The sequence below is a fragment of the Spodoptera frugiperda genome, chromosome 8 (assembly GCF_023101765.2).
Source record: "Spodoptera frugiperda isolate SF20-4 chromosome 8, AGI-APGP_CSIRO_Sfru_2.0, whole genome shotgun sequence".
Classification (NCBI taxonomy): domain Eukaryota; kingdom Metazoa; phylum Arthropoda; class Insecta; order Lepidoptera; family Noctuidae; genus Spodoptera; species Spodoptera frugiperda.
Window position 1 is genome coordinate 11,158,760 of NC_064219.1, and position 11,778 is coordinate 11,170,537.

Here is an 11,778-nt window from a genome sequence, read left to right on the forward strand (position 1 = left end):
ACGTTTAATATCAACGTTTAACAGAACACAAACAGTGCAGCCTAAGTCAGCCCACCCCTCGAACAATAAAAGTAACAAACGCTTACATCACCCCTATTCCAAACGAAGGTAAGCTCATTCTTATTGTCTTCAATATTCCCAGATTACGCTATAATCTTTCATAACTCGTATTACAGTTTATTCCGCATGGCAACACCGACTTTGAACGTCAGTCACGGCCCGCCAAAACGAAATAATAACATGGCCGTTCGCGCCATCGAAAGAGTACAAAGGATACTCAATAAGCCTGTAATTTAAACTCTGTGAGAGTTGCTGTAGGGTGCTTTTTTGAATGAAATTGTTGGGGATGTGTGACGTTTGGATATTGGGGTGTAATTTTGATAGAACAAAGGCGACGTAGTGCACACGTGCGAGTCGTTACGGGTCTCGCTAATAAAACGCTGGATTATGTCAAACGTACTGGCGGACAGGTGAGGGGGCGAAATTGAAAACTATTGCCCTCTCGAACAGATTACCGAGGATATTGCAGGATTTGTATCTCAGGTGACGAGAACAATCGACATTCTTGAAGCGCTTTATAACTTGAAATATTCGCAATAGAAACACCTTTGTTTTGTGACTATTTTTGACAATAGTACGACTTCAGACTCTATTGAATAGGTTTCATTTCCACACGCAATAATTTTAGAGTACGTACCTAGTTTACAGGGAAACATAACCCTTTCTGAATTCTCATACTATCAAACCAATTTGTTGTATAACTGGCACCCGTACCGGCTCCTTACGAAGTTTTATTTACCCGTCGGATGGAGCAAGAGATAAGCCACCAGGAACACAGCAGAGGAACTCCATCGATCGTCAGATAGGGCACGTGTGCGCTGGCTATTGTCCTAACCCTGGCAAGCATGGGTTTGGCATTCAAATGCGGTTCATTGATATTTGTGAAGGGTTTAATAAAGAATTTTTAGTTGTAGAAATGTAACTTAATTCCTCATTGGTGAAAATGTCTAGACTGAATTCAACACTCGTGAAATTTTCAGTAGTTATTTCTTTTTATTTTTTTCTACTTAATACTTGGCGTTTGGCCACCATTTCGCCTGGTGGTAAGCGATGTTGTGGCTGACGATGGAAGACGCCTACCTATGTTAAATTTACTTACCTAATTATGTGGTAAAAAAATGTAAGTATCTACATCAAATAAGGTCACCTACTTAATAAAATTTAATTACTAAGTATTGAGAAGGTCGAAAAAAAAATTATTTACAAGGACCTTTTAAGGACTTTCTTCCCGACAGTCACACTTTCAATTTGAACAACGAGATGGTTCACTAATTAAAATGGCTTATAACCTAAACGTATTACAAAAGCAGGACAAATGCAAAAATGATAATAGAGATCACTCGACGTCCTCTACAACACAAGTTGACTGGTTACTGCAAGTATATTGTGTACTGAAGTTAAAGAAACTGATATAGAACTGCTAGGAATCTTTAACTAACATCTTTCTGAGGCACCAAGTAAGTTTAGTAAGTAAGCATTTTCCGTCTTTTCAAGTACAAAAAAATCATTGCATAAAAACCAATAAAAACTGAAAACTCCCCAATCTTTACTCGCATTACTTCGCCCCGAATCCCTCCAGCCTTCAAAATATATAAATCCAAGTACCTATCTCCAACAGCATAAAAAAGTAAATTCATGCGAAAAAAATATCCGCAACGAAAACAAGCACAGGTTTCCCCCATTCTTCCCCCGCGGGTGCGCATTGTGCGTGGGTACGCGATCTGTAAACAAATTTGTGAATATTATTTGTATTTATCGTGGCCCATGAATACGGGAAGGGGTGAGACACCATTACGCCTTAAGATCCCCCATTCATAGGGTTAAGGAGGCCGTCTTACTTTAAATGCATGGGGAGGGATCCTGTAATTGCTGTAATTATTGCGTTCATGTATTTTATTCCGTGGTTATGTGCTTGAAATGTAAATGGAATCAGTCTGAGCTAAGTAAGTACCTAATTTCGGTTAGCTAGTACCTAAGTATGCAAAAACGTGGACTAAGTAGGTAGTGCTGCATTGTATGTAACTGTATCTCGAACTCATAAATAACATTTGGAAGCTCTGGCCCCGAATAGCACAGATTTACATTTTCATATAATAATGTAATAATGTCCCTGCGTGGAGCGTGGCACGTGAACTTTTTGTTATATCTCCACAAAACATTGGCGACGGTTTCGTTGGTGGCAGGAGCGCAGCGGAGGTCGAGAGCCGGGCCTGACTAATTAGAACAAAAAACGCGGGAAAACACAAGGACGCTTGACAGTGAGTCAGAGACAAAGAGCGCGCAGTTTTCCAACAAAAAGGTTTTATACCCACCCTCGATCACAGTGCAAATACCAACTCTTTGGATGGGAACGTAAAGCTGAAATTGGGAATAAGGTCTTAACATTGACCGGAACATTTATTTTTCGGATACCTTGAATTTGGAACGCCCTTTCTCTTTTATATTGCGAGCGAATCTGAGCTCTACCACGGGCGCAAATAACATAATATTGCTTGGATAATGGTTATTTTCTGTGTCGTTTATAGCTGTCTACGACTGCGTAGAGAAGCGCCATCGCGTCGATTGTCTCTGGCACGTTCGGGCAAAGAGGCCACAATCGATAGAGCACGGGCGTGCGTTGTAATGAATTTATTAGTGAATCTAGTATTTTGACGAGGACACTCGCTGTTTTATTTTTATACGAACACCGCACACTGAAATTGAATCAGTTAGGAAATTAAGAAAATTTTATCTCTTGCTACCTTTCTTTCGTCTAGGCACAATAATACCCATATTAAGCCAAAACCAATTAATCGTAGATTCGTAAGACCTAAGTATGACTCGGTGTACAATGTACCTAAATAGGTACCATGTGTAGCACCTACAATAAAATTATACCTATAAGTAGGTAACTACCTGTCTATGTATGTGGTGGAATAGGGTAGGGGGGTGAGGATTCAGGGAGTAGGTACGTAAATGGCTTGAAATTAATTTTGTATTTGCCAAACCTTAGGGAAGGTTTGGGGTGAGCTTATATTAGGTACGTGCTTCTTTGTTTAGGTAGGTACTGTTTCATTAAGCGAAGATAAGAATTACCTATGACAAAGTGATTTAATTCCTACAGAATGTATGTACATATGTATGTTCAATCAATTGGTTAAAATCAACTTAAAATATAATAAAATTTTCGAAAATCCGATTAAGATCAATAGTATTTTACCTGACCCAGTAAAGGACAAGAGACAAAAGATCTCCAGGCCGGTCAGTCGTTCGCAGGCTCGATCAACGTGGCAGTTTAAAATAGGATTAGGAAATGAAAATCTATACCTATATATCTACTGATGTTCGACCTCCTCCAGGGAACTGTTCTGGTAAGAAATAGGAGTGCATTCTATTTGAATCACTGTTACTGGCTACCACCCCACATGTGTAGATAAGTGGTTGGTATAACGGTAACGCTCAACACACCTTTTTTTTTTGCGGGGGGAAAATCATCCAATGACTTCTCCCACCTTGGGCGAGGCGAGAGGGAGTGTCAGACTCTTACTGACTAAAAACCACCCCGTTCCTTCTCCTGCTTTTCGAGCCGGAGCCCCGGTAAACCCGCTAGGTAGTCCGGCTATGGCACTACGTATAGTGGGTGAAATTCCTGCCGCGAAACAACTTTTTCAGTGACACACAAATTGTTGTTGCGAATCTGTGTGTGATGTGGGAAATCTCTAATGATGGGCTCTAAAACATTTTTTTTAATGGCTAGGGCTGCCACATCCTCCCATACCGCTGGAACTCCTGTAAGCCAGGATCTACAGTAGGTACCTAAGTAGATACAACCATGAAAACACCGGAACATTGAAGTCCGGCGCGTCCTAGGGATGAGAATTAATGTCTTGGATCCCACAACGAAATAAATCAGAAGATATTGTTAGAGGAGAAGAAAAGATAAACTTTAAAACAATATATTAAACAAAGCCTAATTGGTATATCTTGACCTGCTGTCTACAGAGCGCAGCACATGACGTGTGAGCGTTTCACACGTCACCACCTCGCCCCGCCTCGCGGTGGCGCGCCTCGTTAGCTCGCCCGCCTGTCCGTCACGACCACCGCCGTGGACGCATCCGACCTGTGGTTCCGCAGACTTATATCTCTATATATAAAAATCAATTGTTGTTCGTTAGTCTCGCTAAAACTCGAGATCGTCTAGGCCAATTTAGCAAATTTCGGTCTTGAATTATTTGTGGAAGTCCAGGGAAGGTTTAAAAGGTGTGAACAAAATGTTTCAGGCGGTACGAAGTTTGCCATATCAGCTAGTTCACGAATATAAGCACGCATGAAACTTTCATGGACAATAAGTGGACATAGCACATGGGAAGACTTAATGCCGTAGGTATTATCTACCAGTGTCACTTTAAGAAACTCAGAGAAGATTAAATGGTGGATGCAAGGAGCAGCAAACTGTGGAGTTATGGGTTATTCATACGTTGGTATCCCTTAAGAATACTCGAAAACCTAGAATCAGGCATAATTTCAACTCATAAGTTTGAAATAAGTTGCTGATGTGAAGTCACATTGGTTTATTTCAAAGTTATGATTAGGTACTATTACTTGAGCAATGGTGGTAATTAGGTAGGTACGTACTTAATTAGGTGTAGAAGATTTCTAAATCCTGTCTATTATCACACTTATCCTCAAAGACGGATTGAGAATAGTGCAACATGTAATTTTTCTGCAATTTCTGATAAGACTAAGACATCGCATAAATAACCTACACCCTTTTTAATATTAGTGCAGGAACATCTAAAGATTTTGACTTCTTATTTTTTATTAAATTATTAACCTATTAATATACTTTCCCAAGATCGATTTTCCAAGTATCCCACGCATCTCCAGATCAGCGATCGCAGAGATGAGTCGGCAAATTGTTGCGATGTTCCATAAAACATCCTTTTATTTTAGTCTGTGGCGAGTATTATTTTGACAGGCCTCCAATGACTCGCGATGACAGGTGGCGTCATACTCCTCATAAAGACACGTTCATACTGGATACGCAATTAGGAGATTAGAATACAAGGAGAAGCTCCAAGTTAAGTAATGTTACAATACAAGAAACACAAACACAGGTTGCCAAATGCCCACTTAAAAATTTACTCTTTTTATGGTATAAGCCGGTAAACGAGCAGACGGATCGCCTAATGTTAAGCAATCGCCGCCGCCCATGGACACCCGAAACACCAGAGGCATTACAAGTGCGTTGCCGGCTTTTTGAGGGTTAGGAATTTAAGGGTTGTTGAGGAATCGGGGATTGGGAAGATGGTAATTGGGCCTCCGATAACCTCACTCACACAACGAAAGTGTTGTTCCGCGACGGTTTTCTGTGATGCCGTGGTATCACTCCGGTCGAGCCGAAGCATGGCTCTCACACACTTAGAGACTGCTGATGTTGGCGAGCCCTTCTCATGATTTTCATTTAATACCTATCTAAGTTAATTTTTAATCACTCACCTAAAAGAGTTATCAAAATAATATTTGTCTAATTAGTCTCAGTGTGAACGCAGCCTAACGTGTCCAGGGCGCTCATTATCACAATCCGAGTTATGTGGCGCTAATGAATCTAATAACTACATCAAATTGATGTTTGTTTTGATTTTATAAATATCAAGAACTTTTTGCTGTGCTCCAAGATTGACATAATTTCACTGCTCTATTGTGAGTGAGCCTACAATTATAACGTGCCTATTTTGCAAGTAATCACGCGGTTGTGACTCCGTGGTGAAGACAATCGGTTAAATTAAGCTGTCTAACGATTTATTGTTTAGTTTAGTATTCGTTTAATGTTTAAGGTTTGCAAGTTATAAGTAGGTAGTTAGTACCTACTTAATTCAGATTTATTAGGTACATTTTATACCTAATATTACATATTTCATTTATACCTTCATGAGGTTGGGCAAATCATTCAATGAGTGAGTCGAAAGAGGGTCAGACTTACTGACTAAAACCACCGCGTTCCGTAGTTTCAATTACCCTTACCTAAGTGAACTTTTGTATGTAAAAACGAGTATCTAAATAATCGCAATCTATCAATTTGAACAATACTCTTGCATACATACATACTTTCACCATATAACCTACATTTTGTGTAAAACGTGCTCGAAACTGATATTTTACGTACAGCTCTTGATACTCCTCGAGTTAAATACAAAGCGGACGGACATAAGGCCGCGTTTCCATTGACGCGGAGCGGAGCGGAGAGGAGCTCAGCGGTGCACGAATTGACCAATCACTATGCTCGAAATCTCCGCACCGCTTCAATGGAAACAGCATGAGCGGGGCGGAGCAGAGCTGAGCGGATATTCATACAAATATACAGCGAGACGATGCGGTGCGGAGGACAGCGGGGCGGTGCTGTGCGGAGGACAGCGGGGCGGTGCGGAGCAGCGCGGTGCGGAGCGGACTGTGCTTAAGACAGGGATAGTGACACTAACACGACGCATGCTAACGTGTGACAGAGACATAACCGAGTACCGAGTATTGCCGAATAAGCACGAAGATTCACGAAGTAACCAAAAAGGGATGTCCAAGTAGCGTGTGTGAGGGTGTTGATTAATCGATTTTCTTAAAATCGATTACTACGAAACAAATTACTTATCAAACAAAAATATATTTATTTTCAATGTTATATTGATGTTTTAAATTTTCTTAAACAGTCGTTACTCAAATAGTCGTTAATGATAATTGATATTCAAGTAAATCATAACTTTCAATTGAGAAAATACTTTCTTTTAGTTTTATTTTAATGTCGAAATCGAAATATCGTTAATTAATGACAAAATTAAATATATTTGTAAATCTTATTTCGTTTAATATATCATATAAAAAAAACAATAAACTCTAAATAAAAATATCGATTGCGATATTTGATCGATAAAGGGTCTATTGTATTTAGACATGGGCAATCTCTCAATAAGATTCCAAAAGTATGCTCCGCTCCGCCTCACTCCACTCCGCTGACCATTTTTCACCGCTCTTCACCGCTCCTCTCCGCCCAACTCCGCGTCAGTGGAAACACTGACCACTTTTCACCGCTCGTCACCGCTCTTCTCCGCCCCGCTCCGCGTCAATGGAAACGCGGCCTTAAGGATTACTTTTAAAGGCAAAGGCACGACTTTCATCCTCTCGAGGGAAAATGGCGCGCGATCTGACAGCTAAGAGGTTTTGGCGCGCTTTCATTTGTACGATTGTTGCCCGCTAATGGCGCGCACCGAAACAATGGGGAAATATCGCGATCTTTGCACACAAAGGACATTAACGTTTGATGTCGAACCATTGTGCCGTATGTACGAATCGGGTTAACAGACTCGATTGGACTTTTATTTTTTATATTTAAAAGCTTTTCGTGTAAGTGAATGATTGTCGCCACTTGTAGGTCTACCAGTTTCACAAAGGTATTAAGTACTCATGTACTTACCTTGAACATTGAACATAGCACATAATCGCAGCTATAGATACTTTACAGTTTATAAATAGTATGTTGTAAAATTATCTAGATAGCACCTATAATATTACTAAGTACTTATTTCTTAATTTTCTCTTTTTACGCATTTGTACCTATGTTGGTAGTTGTAACTACCTACTAAACCTTTCTCTACGCAGAACAAAGTGTGCACATAGGTAGGTAATATTATACACACTAACACAGGGACTTTTTAACCGTTTTTTAACAATGTCCTCCACACAGGCACACGCCATTCATCACACGCACGCAACACATGGAAGTTATTGAAAAATGCAACGGTGCTCATTGTAGCTCATTACATAAGTACATGGGTTGGCACCTCAGCCACATGCCGTAATTGTAGTCCTGCAACAGCCCCGCTCAATAGCACTCCACACGAGCACGGGGGAGATTACGAAACAATGGATTTTTCCAAAATACATAATAATTCACAGCGTCAAATGAGGCAGCTTTTTGTGCGAGCTTAGAGATCCTTCGTGTGAATGGTTTTCTTCTTTTTTTGTTTCCTGTAGACTAGGTTTTCCTGTAAGATTGTTTTAGAGGTAGATTTCGAATGGAATTATCAATAGAACGGCAGAATTAAGTAAAATAAAGAAAGGCAAAGAGATCTGTTATACTACCTACGAGAACCTAATACTTCCCTAGGTAATTGTTTTTAGGCAGATACTAGCAACATACTCATTAACACTAGCGAGTGAAAATTGATAGGAAATAACAATCGAAATCTATCTATCCAACTACCAATATTAATTTTTACACCAATAGCTTCAAAATGAAAAATAAAATAAAACGGCTGTAGCTACCAATTAGTAACAGCCATGCGTATCAGATACGGAACCCTGATCAATTTTGTCAGAACTACAACAACACATGGGTGGATTTTTGAGATTTTTTTGGGTCCGTGCTCGAGTGGAGTGCTTGAGTCTCGACCGCTGCGCCGCGCGAATTATTAAAAAGTAAAAAAATAAAAATATATATGACCCTTCAGAGTGAGGTCGCCTGTGAAATATAACATGCCAGCTTACTCGCGGACAAATGAATTTATCAAATTATCATGTTTAATTGTGTATAATGAATACGTAATGTGAACATAATCATGGCCCATGATGGTTGACATTATTTTTTCAACACCAACACCTTTGGATTAGTTTGGCCCAAAACTTTTTATTTTACGTTTTTAAAAGTAGTTACCAACATGTCTTGACATTATCGATAACACGTTAACTATACCCATATAACCTAATATAATTCACTATTTTTTAAAGATAATAAATAACATGTGCACTACTACATTGCTAAAAAATTATTAGTTACCTATTATTTTAGTCATCTATTCTCTTATTCTATTTGAGTTGTCTCATTACCTAAGCTTTGTTACCTTCTCATTACTGGATACTAAATGTGTCGAAATGTATGTTGCCGTACCCTAACCGGGTTTCATGTTGAGACAAATGCTTCTAATTATGTATCTTCTAAATGTACACATGAATGCAATAAATGATTTGAGTTTGAGTTTGTTTACCCAGTTTAATATTTTATAGTCACCAACATAAACACCTTCAAAAGTGCCATTAACTAAAATGAAAATACTCGAAATACCTAAAAAAACATTACATCAGATCATTAAATCATGATATCTTTAGCTAAAACAACTTTTTTTAAACCGGTAGTCGGTAACAAAAGCTCAGAATGAGTTATATCGCCCCTCCACGTCTAACCAACCGCACGACAAATGAATTAGGCGAAATAATACAAAAAAAATTACACAATAGCTTTTTCAAACCGGTTGTGGGCGAATTTGTTACTAAAATGTAGCAACATCTGTCTGTAGGGGAAAACGTGACATCCTTATTTCGAAACTGTATCTCCTCATACAATCAATATTCCACCCTAAAACATCACAGTAAAGTTCAAAATCGAATAACTAATCAGAACACATACGACCTTTGTAACTGATAAGAGTAAAGTTAACGCCATTACTGTCAAATTGTGGGCCAATCAGCGTGGAATAGTTCCTACCAATCAGAGCGGCGCACAGAGCGTGTTCCGAATGTAAAATTCGGGGGGAACTGTGCCGTTAGTAAGTTTTTGTGTTGACTCGCCGAGAATTAATTTGTTTTTTAGTGAATGAATATGGGTTACATGTTAAATAGCACATCTGTTTGTTATTCTATCTACTAAATGTTTGATGAAACGAGGAGATAGATACTAGGCCTACTTAATATGTTCTTCATTTCTTCAATCATTAGATATTTATTACTATTTCAGTGGATAAATATTTCGTTTTACATTTGTAATCAAAGAAAAGATGGTTTTAATTTTAGATGCAGATTGTATCATCATCATGTTCGTCTTTATGATAAACCTTGCTAGCATAGCATTTTGGTCAAGCATTCACAATCGCAATTGCCAGGCAAGGGTCCCGGGTTCGATATCAGAACGGACAAAATTGACTACACGGTTGGCGCGGTGGCTATAGGCAACCAGGCTGCCGCGCAATGTGAAGCGGGTTCGATTCCCGTTTGAAACAACTCTTTGTGTGATCTATATTAATATTGTTGTGTGTCTTGTGTATGTAGGTACCTATGTGAAATTGTGTTTGTTAACGCACCCACGCTAAAGGAGAGAATTATATTGCAGGGCACCGTTTAAAAAAATAAAGAAGATACTTAATAATGAAATTAGGTACCTATTGAAATTCAAAAGTAAGTAGGAAGAAAGGCCTACCTACATAATTAGGTGGAACCTAAATCAAAATCGAAATGCCCCTACATTGACAGTCTTGTTTCTACAATTCTCACTGACTCCAGTCATGCGTCAAACGAAACTATTATTTCAACCACCATATCGCACCACTCTCCGGAATCACCGGAAAGTAACAAATATTCGCCAGACCGGCGACAGTTCCGCATTCTCACACACATCACTCGTCAACCGGAAACCTTACAACCCTGCTCACTTCCCATAAACCCGGCCAAGATCTAGAATGTGCACTTTACCATGAATTAATGTGTCAAAGGTTTGTCTTTTGTCGTCTGTGCTAATGACGCGGGGCGGCGGGCACCGCCAGCGTGACGTCCGCGCGACGCCGGCCAACCCGCGGCGCTCGCGTGACTCTGAATCGCGTCACGCGGCGCGCGCGCAGCATGCTACCGAATTCAAAATTCAAATTCCGTTTGACAGATGACTTTTGATTTCCCCGTCTTGAGAATTTGAGTGGCGTTTCTAAGTCGACGGAGTGTGAATGAGCAATTCCCATTTTGATGGGAAATTGACGGATCAGACATTGTTATCGCGGAATGAGAAGGTCAAGTGGTCGCGATTCGCTTCACTTGGACCGCGATTGTGTGAACGTGACTCTATGAGCGCAGCTCCTGTCAAAGACTATTAGTCGCCGACTAATTTACAGTTGAATAGTTTTTCAGTTTCTCACGACTGTCAATGTGTGGTCGGTCTGGTACTTTCTTTTCTACATGATTAGGTTTCTTTTGACTGGGTACCTATAGTTTAATTACAATATAGGTAAGGTGTCGTACCTATACGGATACGGTAATGAATACAATGGCATTTATGTAGATGGGTACATTATGATAAGCCCTTTATTTCGTTAGTAGATCATCAAGAAAGTACGTGTATCTATAGGTAATAAGTAGAGTGGTACAAGAAGCTAATACCTTAGTGACTCCAGAGCTGCGGACTACCTAACGGGTTTACCGGGGCTCCGACTCGAAAAGCAGGAGTAGGAACGGCGTAGTTTTTAGTCAGTAAGAGTCTGACACTCCCTCTCGCCTCGCCCAAGGCGGGAGAAGACATTGGATGATTTTCCCCCCTCAAAAAAAAACACCTTAGTGACAGCAGCTGTAGACATTTTTCTCAATCAGATAGGTAAGTACCTAAGTAGGTAATTAGGTATCTTTGGGAAGATAGGTAATAAGGAAGTCCCCTTATCAAACAACTAGGTAGGTATTACTTGGGTTACTCTGATTCTCATGCTCAGTGCCTGGTTAAATAAACAATAATACCAACCCATTTGTTTTAGAACATAGGTAAAAAGTTAATAACCTTGTATTTTAAGTATCTAGCTAAGCTACTTTACCAAATAGTTACAATAATTAGTACAAAAAAGGAACTACCTAATAAAATTCAAACATAATAAGACCGGCATTAGCGAACTAAACGCAATGAATTATTTACAGTCCATTACGTGCAGTCTGGACAAAAAAAAATCT